This window comes from Sceloporus occidentalis, unplaced genomic scaffold (genome assembly GCF_023333645.1).
Source record: "Sceloporus occidentalis isolate IW3139 unplaced genomic scaffold, rSceOcc1.0.p SCAF_3, whole genome shotgun sequence".
Taxonomy (NCBI): Eukaryota; Metazoa; Chordata; class Lepidosauria; order Squamata; family Phrynosomatidae; genus Sceloporus; species Sceloporus occidentalis.
Window position 1 is genome coordinate 120,484,048 of NW_028316983.1, and position 13,825 is coordinate 120,497,872.

Genomic DNA, 13,825 nt, shown 5'->3' on the forward strand with positions numbered 1-13,825 from the left:
CTCCCCTGGTGAAACAACTACACTGGCTACTGATCCATTTCTGAGCAGAATTCAAGGTGCTGGTTTTGACCTTTAAAGCCCTAAATGGCTTGGATCCAAACTACCTGAAGGACTGTATCTCCCTATCCAAGCCAGCCCAAGTGCTAAAATCAGCAGGAGAGGGCTTTCTCTCAGTCCCACCTCCTTCACAAGTGCAGTTGGTGAGGACTAGGGAGAGAGCTTTCTCCATGGTTGCTCCCAGACTTTGGAATTTATCCTACACTTATCCACGGGTCATATCAAAATCCATAATTTTAGCCTCCAAATCAACTTATGCTTGAATATACATTAACTGTATCCTGGAGTAAGATTTAGGAAGGGACTTCGCAGCCCACTCTTACAGCATAATCCCAGGCATGCTTACTCAGAAGTAAGACATATGTTCAGCAGAGTTTACTTCTTTGTGTTCTTATTAAATCCAGTTTTTTCCAATATGTCTGTACTCACTAGAATTCAGTGTGGGACACTTACAGGAAGAGTAAAATTAGTGCAAATGGGAAACATTTTAAGGCTCCATTCATACTGAGCTATTTGCGCTAGATGGAACTGGGTAGATCTGGATGCCCTCCCCCCAAATCTCTCCAGAAGCAAGTGCCGACTATTTACCCCAGGGTAATTTAACCCAAATGCCATGCAGCTCCGGGGAGAGTTCTCATTTGCTGAACCGGTTTAAAAAAAGGCTCCTTTGCTGTCAATCAAATTCTCTTCTGCTGTCATCAAGGGTGACGTTTCTTACAGCGATTAGGCCACCGGATGGGTGATTTCCCCCTCCTCACCACCCTCCCTCTGACTTAAATCCCTTCCCTGAACTTGCCCCAATCATGATCGGGGGCAAGTTCATATTCGCCGAACCCGGGTTTTTTCAAAAGATAAGGCTTTTACCCCAATTCCAAATGACCCACGCTAAGGGGCATTTGCCCCAAAATGGTTATGGAAGCCTCGGATTCGCTTGTGGGAGATTCGGGGCAAATATGAATTTCATGTGCAAGATTCAGTTCCTAATCCAGGGTAAAAGGTAGCCTGAATGGCCCCTAAGTTACAGGGATAATTATAACACCATTCTAAACAAGAAAATCAGCTGCCCTTGGAAATAACCTTGGCAGTTGAATCAAACATAAGGAGTGCAAATTCATTGCCACTGTGATGGCCTACATAAAAGTCATGGACTCTTGGGAAACTGATAGTGTGAGCATGAACTCATCACAAGATGCCACTTATTTCAGGAGGTTATTTGACATATAACATTTTGATTGCTTATAACTCAGAAATTCTTAATAAAGCCATATTTTACTGGGTAAGCTAATTAGAGGTCATATAAACTTTACAAAAAATGCTCTCAAAGATGGCACTGTTTTTGACCAAGATTTGCATGTGATGCCGCTGTGTGCTTTTAACAGTCAGTAGGTCCCTGGCTGGCATCTTCTTAGTGGCATATGCATGCATAACAGGATGCCAGCCAGGGACCTATTGACTATTAAAAGCACACAGTGACATAACTTTCCCTTATACTTGCATATAGTCAGCCCTCCATATCCTTATCCACAGATTCAACTATCCACATTTGGAAAATAATTTTTTTCCCAAAAAAGCAAATCTTGATTTTGTCATTTTATATAAGGAAACAGTGCGTTTCTGTGCCATTGCCTTTAATGAGATTGGAGCATCCACTGATTTTGGTGTCCACAGGAGATCCTGAAACAAAACCCCACTGGATACCAAGGGCCCACGGTATGCCTGTTTTGAGCTCTCTGCCTTCTGGGGAGTGGGCAGTTTAGAATAAGGATTTGACTATGTCCCTTTAGCCAGATGCAAAATGATTATAATAGGATAGCAAATGAGTTTTGACTGGGTTTAAATCTTCCCCAGCCCTAAAGCCCAATGGCTGAGCTTGGATCCGTCACTCTTTTTCAGACTAGCCTCTCTTACAGGGACTGCTGTGAGGATAAATAATATACACACTCACTCCTTATGTTGATAAATAATATACACACTCACTCCTTATGTTGCTCTTACCTTTTAGAGGGCAAAGATATTTATTTACTAGTTAACACTGCATCACACTCACTTACCAAATTTGCTGGCAAGCAACAGAATATCCTGTGGCTAATAATTTACTAGATGAAAACCTATTTTTGCAGTAGCGCAGATAGGCTTTGTCACAATGCAAGAAAAGAATGTAGTACAGTTATGCAACAACGTACATGTGTGCAAGTGGGGTTTTCAACTGTTTATCAGTTGGTGTAAGCCTCATAAGTTTTAAAAGTGGGGTAAGTGGCACACAACTCAATCATCATTAGGAAGCAACTGAGAAGCTGTGAAATGTTATATTGGCAGACTGATTCATATGCAGAGACAGAGAGAAAGAAGCAGAAGGAAGAAGGACTAATAGAGAAACCAAATGTGTAGTAATTAGGAACTTCAGGATAGGCAGACATGCTTCAGAGGAAAGCAACCACATATATGCTTTATCTGAATCTTCCATAGCATCATATTTTCCTCCTGGAACTCCATTCCACATGAATTTTTATGAGGGCTCTCCTCCCAACCACCAGACCCTTGTGGTCTGCAGAAGTGCTTACTTGAGAGTTTTGCAATGGCTACCAGCCGCTGAATCTGGATGTGAAGGGCATTTATATGCACTGACATCAGCAGTGGGATGAAATCCCTGTACATCATAACCCAATAATAGTAAACACTACTTGATCTCATTCCATGAAGATGCTTCAAGGACTTTCTTCAGACCTATACGCAAATAGTACAAAATACAGGATAGTTTACTGTGGAATTTAATATGTGACTAATAAGGGGGTTGTAGGGTTCACATGTCTGCCACATTAAATCAGCAAGAACTAGGGCTCAATTTACTAAAAACAGGGACTATCAGAAGAGACCTGGCCTCAGAATTCCAGCTTACCTCATGACCATCCAGCCTCTATTTAAAACCTCCAAAGAACCCCAACCACACTCCAAGAATGCATATGCCACTATCAAACCTCTACCATTGAGAAAGTCACTCTTCCACCCTCAATTCTGTCTCTGTAGCCTGGGAATTTATACTGATTTAGTTCAAAGGATTGCTCAAAAACTTTTGAAACAAAAGTATTTCCACCCCCACCTGAGCCACAGAGGCAGGGAGGGCTGAGATAAATAGACAAATAAATGAAGAACGTTTTAAGCCACACAACACTTGCTGGAAGGGGTGCTTTACTTTTTAGTGTTGTGTGAGATTCTCAGAAAGGTTAAAAACAGGGATGGGATGCATGTGATCGTACAGATATTGTTGGGCTGCAGTTCCTAGCAACCCTGACCAGCATAGCCAATGATGAAAAATGCTGGGAGCTGCAGTTCAACATCAGGATTGCATAATTCCTACCTTTAGTTTAAAAATACATTCTTAGAGATTTTCAAACTTCAGTCACCCCTCTCCACCAACCAATATACTTTAGGCACAGTTGTCGAGTTTAGTTTTTGATAGATTGTAATAACTGTAGCATTATGGAAGGGGGTTGGACTGGATGGCCCTTGTGGTCTCTTCCAACTCTATGATTCTATGATTCTATGATTAAGTCTCTGGCTGGGATCCTGTGAGTAACATATGTATGTATAAACTTTCTTCGCGCTTACATATGTCCCCCCCCCCTTTTTTTTTGTACTGCTGTGGAGGTTGGTATTCCTTTCTTCCTGCAATGCCCAAAGCCCCCCTTGAATTTATTCTAAAGTTACCCATCCCCTGGTAACTCCATGCCTTATTGGGAGAGGCCTGGATAAGATAAGGTGAGCATTTGTCTGTGTCCCTGCAGCCAGATGCAAAATGATTACAGGAGTGCTGAGACCTCTGGAGAACCCCAACAGATTTCAGTGCTGCTGTAGTCATTTAGCATCTGATCGTGCCCCATCACATGGAATGGCTGTGCGCAGGAGCTTCAGAGGCTGGATGGTAGGTCCAAGGTGCACAATTAAGATTTGGGATCTTTATTTTTGAAACCAAATGATCTAAGACTCTGGTCAGCAACAAGTTTTACAAAACTGTAAAAATTTCAAAGACATTGCTATGATATGCCAACACATTAAGAACTAATACATTTAAAAACTAACACATGCATTGTACCATAATCCATCTGTTAGCCTTTTAAGTACCACAGAACTACTGGTAATTTTGCTGATCTTGCTCAAATGTTAATGATAACGCATGCATCCTGGCTCACCTATTGCTAAAATGTTTGATAGTTCACAGCACAGTGATGTCAGTGCCAATAGCAATAGCAATAGCAATACCAGGTACATTTCTATACCATTTCATATTGAACCAAGCAGTCTCTAAGAGGTTTATAACATGTAAGCAAATTGCCCCCCGTAAGCTGAGTACTCATTTTAGTGACCCCGGAAGGATGCCAGGCTGAGTTGACCCTGGAGCCCCTGGCTAGAGTTGAACTCACAATCTCATGATTGTGAGTGGCTGCAGTATAGGCATTTAACCACTGCACCACCAGGGCTCCCTGCCAATCTTTAAAAAATTGCACTGACTGCCAAGATGCTTCCAGTCTGAACTCAAGGTGTTTGTGATGACATTTAAATCTTAAATGGATTGGGACATTGAGAGGGATTACCTCTCTTTCTATGGGGATTATCACACGTAGGCATTTACCATGCTTAAATCGCCGGCAAAATGCCCCAAAAGTGCAGAGGTGTGATAGCCAGCCGTGCTTCTGAAACATCACTGAAGCATCCCCTCACCTCTCCCATCAACAAAGCATTTGCAGAGCAGCCATTTTTTCAATAACGGGAACTTCTGTTATGAAGAAATGGCTGCTCCGCGAATGCTTTGATGACAGGAAAGGAGAGGAGATGCTTCAGTGATGCTCCAGGAGCACAACTGGCTATCACACCTCTGTGTTTCCGGAGCATTTTGCTGGCAATTTAAGCACGGTAAGTGCCTCCGTGTAATAATCCCCTATGTTTCCTTCACCACCCTCCAAGGCAGTATATTCTATTGTTGAACTGCTCTTACCATCAAGAAGTTCTCCTTAATATTTAGGTGGAATCTACTTTTCTGTAGCTTGAATTAACTGCTCCAGGTCCTAGTCTCCCGAGCAGCAGAAAACAAGCTTGCTCCAGACACAACATGACATCCCTTCAAATATTTAAACATGACTATCCTGTCACCTCTTAATCTTCTCTTTTCAAGGTTAAACATACCCAGCTCCCTACGTCGCTTCACTATTACTTCCTTCAACCTAGACACTATACCAGTCTGGCCCAAACCAGAGAAAGTTCATCATGCTTCAGAACAGCTGAAATCAATGGGACAAGTTAACTGTTCCATTAATTTCAGTGGAAGTTTGCTGTTGCTAACTAGATTAGTAGTACATCTTGGGTTGATATGCTTTCAGAGAGAAAAGACTGACTGAATCATGAAGCCCATCAGAGTCCTGGGAATCCTTTGGTCATATAAACTGGGGTGGGCAACCATATGTCTTCAGAAACAGTTAGGATTACAGTTTCCATGATCCATCAACACTGGACATGCTGTCTAGAGCAGATGGGATTTCTAGTCCAACAGCACCTGGTGACCCACAGCTGCACATCTTGGAATATATTGCATGACAGTATCCAAATGATTTTTAAATTATGAATTTTAAATTGTGAATTTTAAATATGAATTGCTTTTTTTGATATGTATTTGTCTTATTTGTTCCTTTAAACTGACGTTGTCTGTTTTTAACTAATGTTGTATATTGTATACAACAATATATGTTGCTGGTTCCCACCATGATCCCACCATAGGAGAGGTGGGTAAGAAATATAATCATCATCATGCAAGCTAGAATCATATTGGCTTGTCTTAGCTGCCTCATCACACTATTGACTCATGTTCAGTTTGTGGTCAACTAAGACTTCTAGATCCTTTTCACATGTACTGTTGTCAAGTCAGGTGGCCCCATCCTATATCTGTGTGTTTCATTTCCGCCCCTACCCACCTTAGTAAGTGTAATACAGTCAGCCATCAGTATCCATGGAATTGCCATTTGGGGATCCAAGCATCCACAGACAGCAAGCCTGCATTGTCCCCAATGGCAGTGCATGCACGTGACCGTGGCACCATTAGGGACAGTTCCCATTCTCCCTTGGCAGAACGTGCAAGTGGCTGTGCTGCAATTAGATTCCATTGTTCCCAATAGTGGCCACAGAGTAATGAGGGTTGTCTTTAATGGCAGCATGGCTGCGTGCACATGCCACCACTGAGGACTACATGTGCTTGGTATCTGTGGAGGGGGATGTCCAGAATGGATCCCCCACAGATAGTGAGGGCCAACTGTATCCTACATTTCATTTTGTTAGTTTTGGCTCAGTTCTGTAATCTGTTAAGGTTATTTTGAATTCTGATCCTGTCCTTTAGAAAGTTAGCTACCCCATATAATTTGGTGTCATCTGCAAATTTCATAAGCATGTTGTCTATTCTTTGATCCAAGTCATTGATAAAGATGTTTAATAGCACTGGACCTAGGACAGAACCCTGTGGCACCCTGCTAGTCACTTCTCTCCAGGTTGAAGAGGAGCCATTGGTGAGCACTCTTTGTGTTTGGTCTCTCAACTACAAGTCCACCTAACAGTAGCATTGTCTAGCCCTCATTTTACTAGTTTGTTGTTGTTATTGTTGTTGTTTTTGCAAGGATATCATGGGGGACCTTGTCAAAGGCCTTACTGAAAGCAAGATAGGCTACATCCACAGCATTCCCTTCACCTACCAAGATGGTAATTTTATTTTTAAAAAGTGATCAGATTAGTCTGGCATGAATTATTTTTTAAAAGCCCACTTTGATTTCTAGTGATCATGGCATTCCTTTCTAAGTGCTTAAAGACTGTCTGTTTAATTATTGTTACCCAAAAAGCTAGTACCCTTCTGGGACCCACAAATAATATTTAATATGGAAATTAATATAGCTCAATTAAAATTATACCTTGGCTGGGGCAATGTTCAGCCTGAGATCTTATCCTTTGTATAATGGTTCCAAACCATGCAGAATTCCAGAGGCAATTCCAAATAAGATTTTTAGTTTTATTAATGAAAGAATCGACATGCACGCAAACACACTCTCATGCACACACACAAGAATTAATGAAGCAAAGCTGGGAGAAAGGTGACGTTGAGGGATGCTAAGAGGTGATACTGCACCTTTCCTGAAGCGCAGCTCCAATTTCAGAACAGCTCTATTGGAAGTGGCTCAGTGGCTGCCAATGGAATGTGGGGAGACCAGCTATTCAAGTGCCCAGCTAAAATCAAACAGAGTGTCTGTCCGGTTCCAAACTCAGCCAAATTGCTAGCATGTAGGCAGTGACATTTATAGTCAAAATCACTTCCGTATTCTTGAGATCAATAGACTACCTCTTCAACAAATGGCTTGCCCAGGGGAGAAGAATGGTCAGGAGACTGTGAAAATGTTCAGACACTTGGCATGAATAGCCAAAACAAAAGAAAACTCCATCCACTAAAGAACTACCTTTTGTTCATGTATGCATAGCTGCCTCATGTCAGAAACCTATCATCGCCCTCAACAGAGAAGGGATTATGCTGAGGTCAGTCCTAGCTGACCTCACTGTGGTGGTTGCTCTTGCTTCTACTTTGCTAGAGCCAACCAGTTTTCCAAATAAGGTCTTACAGTTTTCCAGAGTGGGGTTACCTTAGGCTACCCATCTCAGCGCCCCTTTTGATATTAAATTGATATCAAATATGAGAGGAGGTCTGACCCTGCAGTAACAATCTGCTCTAGATATTTATTTTAGGGTAAAACAGAAAGGAAAGAGCCAGCATGGCATAGTGATTTGAGTGTTGGACTAGAACTCTGGAGGCCAGGGTTCAAATCCCCATTCAGCCAGGGAAGCCCTCTGGGTGACTTTGGGCAAGTCACAACCTTCAGCCTCAGAGGAAGGTAAAAGCAAACAAACCCCTTCTGAACAAATCTCGCAGAGAAAACCCTGTGATAGATAGAGTCGCCATAAGTTGGAAACAACTTAAGGACACACAACAGCAAGAAAACAGGGATCTTAAATGACACAATGTGTATCAGGTAGTTTGAATCTGAACTCAGCTGTACTATTCAAGCAGGGTTAGGAAAAGTGGGTAGAAGATTGTCCCCAGACTACTTAGCATTGCTCACTTGTGTTAGGGGAATCTTCCTGTGAACTGACCCATACTGGCTTGGTGTTTACACCAATAGATGGCACAATGGATTCAACAATGGGAAATTATTCCTGCATGGCAGGGGGTTGGACTACATGGCCTTTGTGGTCCCTTCCAACTCAGATTCTGTGATTATGTAGAAGGATGGTGTCACTTTTGATGCATTAGGAAGAGAGACATACTGCTGCTTATAACATGGAATATGTTGCTCTTAGCTTTATTTCCTGGCCCTACTGCAGTTGTTGATGCTACTACCAAAAATAGGAAATGTGAATGAAATTTTAACATTAACCTACTGTATATACTCATGTATAAGTCTAGAAATTTTAGTCAAAATATTGACCCCAAAAACCCGGGTCGACTTATCCACACATCAATGTAAATTCTGTACTTTTATAAATAGAAACTGGTGAAAGGCAAGAGCGTAATCTATCCTGGAAGCAATGACTTCCCTCTTCTTGCTCATCTATCCAGCCTTTATAAACTGTTATACCTGCTGGAATTTTGTAACTTTTTGGCATCATTTTCCTTTTGCTTCGTCTTCTAGATCCTTTGTTACATGCCCCTAGGTTTCACTCTCGACTTATCCACAGGTCGTATCAAAATCCATAGTTGTGGCCCCAAAACCTGCCCTCGACTTATACATGAGATCGACTTACAGTCGAGCATATACGGTACTTTATTCTTGTATTACCTTATCGTTATATTCTTGTTAAGAGGTGACATGACAGCCCTATTTAAGTATTTGAAGGGGTGTCACATGGAGGATGGAGCAAGCTTGTTTTCTGCTGCTCCGGAGAATAGAACCCAGAACAATGGATGCAAGCTACAGGAAAAGAGAATCCACCTAAACATTAAGAGGAATGTCCTGACAGTAAGAGCTGTTTGACAGTGGAACACCCTCCCTCGGAGGATAGTGGAGTCCCTTTTGGAGGTCTTTAAAAAGAGGCTGGGTGGCCATCTCTCGGGGGTGCTTTTATTGTGATTTTCTGCATGGCAGGGGGTTGGACTGGATGCCCCTTGGGGTCTCTTCCAATGATAAGATTCTATTATTCTACCTGTTCTATATATTTTTATGGGGTGCCAAGAAACTGTGTCTTGAAGAGAGCAGTGATTTCTGGTCCCAATAGCACTGAATCTATACCCACTTATGAGTATAAAATATACACTTGTAAATGTAATTGAAATTAAAATATGTACACATTTCATTTCAGAATACTCTATTCTATGCTACTCTAATGATGGTTTCCTGGAATTATGTCAATCTCAAAACCATTAGCTGCTAGTCCCTAACATGTTTCCAGGAAAGAAAGAAAAAAAAATCATTGTACCTGATGGTCACAAATTTAGTGTCAGTCCATGGCACACTGGAAAACAATAATTGCCACCATCACTCAGCAATAGCTAACCTTAGGACTGCTCTTTTCCACTCTCAATATTTAAACAATCTGACAGTCAATCAGCATGCCATGTCAGCTGATGTTCAGTCTTCAAAACAACGAGATTGTTTTGGGGGTTTCCCTTGATTTTGCAAATCTGGAGGTTTCCTCTAGCCTGCTAATATACCCTCCTCCTTTTGTGTGTGAATAGGGTCAATTTTAGTTATATACAGACCAGCAAGCTAGAGAATGAAGACAACTGTTTATATAAGAATGAAGATGGAGGCAAAGCTTTCCCTAACGTACTAGTGCCCCCTGATGTACATTTTCAGATTGCTTCTGCAAATTACACAAGTTTCTACCAATTTGTGGGAGAGCACCTTGTCTGCTGCAGAAACAGTGACAAAACAAGCAGGAGGATCATGGTGGCAGTGGGGATTCCTCAGATGCCACAATGAAGGGGTATACTGTAGGATTTTCCATACCTTGGCTCAATAATTGATCAGAGGGGAGACAGCAGTCAAGAAATTAGAAGACAACTAGGATTTAGAAGGGCATCTATGAAAGAATGAGACACACAATGTATTATTTACATATCTGACCAGGCTTTTGCATACAACCATAAAACAATCCAATACCATATTAAAACACAGATAAAATGGGGCAGGAAAAATAGTAATAAAATATACAAAATAAGATTACATCTTGTCACTGGTTAATTTTAAAAGTTCTCTTTTTGTCAGAGTTGACTTGATGTACTTGGTTGTTCGAAAGGACATGTAGTAATCAGTTTCTGATAATAAAAATATCATATATTTTTAGGGAATATGTACAATGAGACGGTCAAGGTACTAAATACAAAGAACATTCCCTTAAAAAATGATACAAATTGTTTGTCTTTCTATAGCCATATGGCCACTGTCTGAAAGAATGATACAAGATCCAGAAGTATAAAGATCTTTCACTGAATACTAATGTTAGGATGGTCCATGGCATTGTAGTTCTATGTATGACAGTGAAGAAAGCTGATGGGAAGAAAACCAACTCATTTGAAATGTAGTGCTGGAGAAGGGTCCTGACGATACCATGGACTGCTAAAAACATAAGAAATGAGTCCCAGAGCAAATCAAACTTGAACTTTTCTTAGAAGCCAAGATGACTAAACTGAGACTGTCATACTTTGGATAAATCATGAGAAGACACAACTCACTAGAAAATACAAGAATACTTGGTAAGATAGGAGTAGGAAAAAAGGAAGACCACATTCCAGATGGATAGACTCAACCTAAGTCTGCAAAACTTGAGCAGAGTGGTTGATGATCAGGTAACATTGAAGTCTCTCATTCATAGGTTTGCCATAAGTTAAAGTCAACTTGACAGCAGGAAACAGCAACCAAAAATAAGAGCATTTTGTTGGCTTCTCTGATCAGTGGATGTTGGGTTTTTGTCTGCCCCTACATATGCTCAGAACACATATGGGGAGGACCCTAAAATGTCAGAAAGACTTTAGGGACCATATTCTGTTTATGTGATCATTGCACTCCTGGAACCTGGTATGTTTCAGAACAAACACAGGGAATGCAATGCCGTAAACAGTGGCATTGTGTCTGTTCTTTGTAATGACCCAAATGAATGACTAATGCACACATTCCAAGAAATAATGACAGCTGGTACAAGCACATACAGTTCCTTTGGCCATGTTTTCATTAACTATTGCTACCACGATGGACACTTCCAGAAAGATTTGCCAATTGCAGTATGAGAGTCTGGCTGTCCCATAAGGACTTAGGGCTGCAAGCCTGTACAGGACTGGTTCACAACCTTTTTCCATGCCTTACACCCATAGGAAATGTTTGATTAGACTTGCACCCTCAACAAAAGTAATAATTAGCAGTAAGAGTGTAATTTCTAATTTTTGAACCACAAATTAAGCCACACACAATACTGTGGGTGAAGAAACTGAATAACAACTTTTAACTCAGTGCATAAAAGCTCAGACTGATACAGCCTCAGAGGATGGCAATGGCAAACTCCCTCTGAAAAAATGTGTCAAGGAAATCCCATGATAATTTTGCTTTACGGTCTCTGTAAGTCAGAAATGAAGGCACACAACAACAACAACAACAACAACAACAACAACAACTGCAAATCAGAGTTGAGCGATTAGATTCTAATGTATTTAGGGGGGGAAATGCTGAACAGTAAAATCAATCCCAGCTGTGAATATAAAATTCAATGGCTTCTTTGTTCCTGCTTCTCAGCCATAATTTTGTCAAAATGTGGAACTTGTTTGCTGACTGTTACTGTGACTGTGGTTTTTTGTGGTTTGTTCAAGCTATGTAGCTGTGTTCCGGACCTTTATTCCTGACATTTTGCCAGCATCTGTGGCTGGCATCTTCAGAGAATGCTGGCATTGAAGAGAGTGGAGTATATATACTGTTGGTTGAGAGGAAGTGATTTACATGTTAATCTGTCTGTTGGTCTGTTGTTGAATGGCAACCAGACTGTAGCCAAACTTTGTTTACTTTCAGAGTTTCATCTTTCCTGTTGAAGTTGTCTAGGTGTTTGTGGATTTCAATGGCTTCCCTGTGCATTCTGACCTGATAGCTGTTGACATGGTCCAGAATTTCAGTGTTTTCAAATAGCATTTTATGCCCAGGATGGTTTATAATGTGTTCTGCTACTGCTGATTTTTCTGCATTGAAATCTACAGACACCTGGACAACTTCAACAGGAAAGAAGAAACCCTGAAAGTAAACAAAGTTTGGCTACCAGTTCTGAAAAACACCAAAATCAAGAGCCAGCAAATGCAAATGAAAACCACCCAGGGTGGGGGGGGGGGGGGTCCCAGCAGACCAAGGATCATTAATTAAATACATACCCTGAGACCCTGCCATTCAACAATGGAACAATGCACAGATTAACATGTAAAACGCTTCCTCTCAGCCAACAGTATATATACCCCTCTCTCTTCCATGCCAGCATTCTCTGAAGATGCCAGACACAGCTGCAGGGAAAACGTCAGAAATGAACTCTTCCAGAGCATTGCCTCATAGCCCCCCAAAACCACAAAAAACCCCTATGGATGTTGGCCATGAAAGCCTTCAGCTTCACATCTGCCTGTGGATTCAGGCAATTCCTATAATTTGTCTTGACTGACCAAAGAGCACTGAATCCAGATTAAAACAAGTATCACTGTCGCACCCCCTGAAACTCCATCTGGCACCCGTTCTGTACAAATTTGAATTACTCCCATTGAACCCAATGGGACTGACTTCTGTGGAGGGGAATGTGAGGCAGGGTGGCCAGATGTCCTCACCCCAAAGAGGTCCAGGCACTGCAAAATGTAAGGCATTAAAGAAAGAAAAAAAGTAGGACGTAGCTAAATAAAAGCTAAAAACACTCCTAGAAATGAAAGACTCCTGCTTCTTAGCTGTGGTCAAAATGGAGGACATTTTGGAATTCCTGCTGGGCAGAAGGCTGAAATGGAGGACAGGTCCTCAGGAGTAGTGAATAAAAGGTAAGAAGAGAAGAGAGGGTCATGCAAGAGAAGGTAGGAGTAAGATGGAAGGGAAAGGAAACAAGGAAAGGTATTTGAAGGAGAATGGAAGACAGAAATGATTACAATGGGTTCTTGTTATCCACTGGGTTTTGATTCCAGGATCCCCAGTGGATAACAAAATCCGTGGATGCTCAAGTCCCATTAAATATAACGGCATAGCAAAACAGTGCCCCTTATATCACACGGCAAAAACAAGGTTTGCTATTTGGAATTTATACTTTATTTGAATATTTTCAAGCTGTGGATTCTTGAATCTGTGGATAAAAATAACCGTGTATTAGAAGCAACAGAGAAGAGGGAGAAGAGAATAGGGAAGAGGGTGGAGATGACCGGTGTGGATGTGACTGTATGTGTGTCATATGGAATGGATTTTTGGAACAGATATTATGTTATACTTTAAAGATTACATAAAAGAAAAAGAGGCTAGGTCTTGGATGTGGGGAGACATTATTGCCTATAAACCTCCAGGGACCTCCCTCTTCAATGTGGTTTAGTGCAGGAATACTGTGATCCAAAACACACTGCAGAAATAATCCAGTTTGAGACTGCTTTAATGCTAGGGAATCCTGGGAATGGTAGTTAATTGTGGCACCAGAGAGCTCTCTCTAACAGAGAAGGCTGTCTCACAAACACTGCAGTTCCCAGAATAATTCCCTAGCACTGAGC